Here is a 419-nt window from a genome sequence, read left to right as displayed (position 1 = left end):
CAGTAAGAGGTATATTCATGTCTGTTATGATAAAAAAAAAACAAAAAAATCTTATTACAATACTAACATTTGCAAGTTCTCCTATACTATCTAGAAGCAAAATTTGTGATTATATATATTCTTTATGGATTCCAGGAGTTTCTACATCCCACAGATTCAACATAACCATACCCGTAGTTCATATAATCAGGCATTTAGCAGTATAGAACTGTACTACTTATATGAGGTCTGGCTTCATAATTTATACACTATAATACATATTCTACTAGCAGTTACATTAATACTGTATTGTCTCATATAATTATTAACACTAAAGACAAGATGGTGTATTTGATATTTTACAATATGGCATAGATCAGCGGTTCCCAACCTTTTTCATTCAATGGTCCCTGACCATGGCCCTGTTCAGTGACTCGGCT

This window comes from Penaeus monodon, chromosome 32 (genome assembly GCF_015228065.2).
Source record: "Penaeus monodon isolate SGIC_2016 chromosome 32, NSTDA_Pmon_1, whole genome shotgun sequence".
Lineage (NCBI taxonomy): Eukaryota > Metazoa > Arthropoda > Malacostraca > Decapoda > Penaeidae > Penaeus > Penaeus monodon.
Note: the sequence above shows the minus strand (reverse complement) of the source record.